Here is a 1057-nt window from a genome sequence, read left to right on the forward strand (position 1 = left end):
TTTTAGGTCACTTGCAAGTTAATCCACGACTTGCAACTGGGGTTTCTATGTAGTTGTAATTGTCCCAGCTGCAAGTCCACCATCGACTCGCAACTTGGACCCGTAATTCTTGTTTCATGCCCACTTGCAAGTTGCCATTTGACTTGCAAACTAGGTTTTTTGGATAGTTGTAGTCACGCCACTTGCAAGTCAACCCTCGACTTGCAACTGGGGTTTTTATATAGTTGTAATCGCCCTAGTTGCAAGTCTACCATCTACTCGCAACTCAGACCCGTAGTTCTTTGTTTCATGTCACTTGCAAGTCGACCCTCGACTCTCAACTAGTTTTTTTGTAGTCATAGTCACCCTAGTTGCAAGTGCACCATCGACTCGCAACTCGGCTTGTACTTTTTTATTTCATGCCACTTGCAAGTTGACCCTCGACTTGCAATTGGGGTATTTTTTGTAGTTGTAGTCACGCCCCGTTGCAAGTCCACCATCGACTCACAACTGGGCTTGTAGTTTTTGTTTCACGTCACTTGCAAGTCGACCCTCGACTTACAACTAGGGTTTAATGTAGTTTATAATCGCCCCAGTTGCATGTCCACCATCGACCCGAACCCGTAGTTACATGCCACTTGTAGGTCGCCCTTTGACTTGCAAAATCAGTTTTTTGTGTAGTTGTAGTCACGTCAGTTGCAAGTCCACCAACGACTCGCAACTCGGATCGTAGTTTTTGTTTCACGCCACTTGCAAGTCAAATCTTGTCTTGCAACTTGGGTTTTCATGTAGTTGTAATCGCCAGTCGCAAGTCCACAATCGACTCGCAACTCGGACCCATAGTTCTTTGTTTCATGCTACTTGCAAGTCGACCCCCAACTCGTAACTGGTTTTTAGTAGTCGAAGTCACCCTAGTTGCAAGTCGACCCTCGATGCGTTATTGGGGTTATTGTGTAGTTGTAATCGCCCCAGTTGCAAGTGCACCATCGACTCGCAAATCGGCCCTATACTTTTTTGTTTCGTGCCACTTGCAAGTTGACCTTCGACTCGCGATTGTTTTTTTCTTTTTTGTGGTTGT

The sequence above is a fragment of the Triticum aestivum genome, unplaced genomic scaffold, assembly GCF_018294505.1.
Source record: "Triticum aestivum cultivar Chinese Spring unplaced genomic scaffold, IWGSC CS RefSeq v2.1 scaffold8653, whole genome shotgun sequence".
Taxonomy (NCBI): Eukaryota; Viridiplantae; Streptophyta; class Magnoliopsida; order Poales; family Poaceae; genus Triticum; species Triticum aestivum.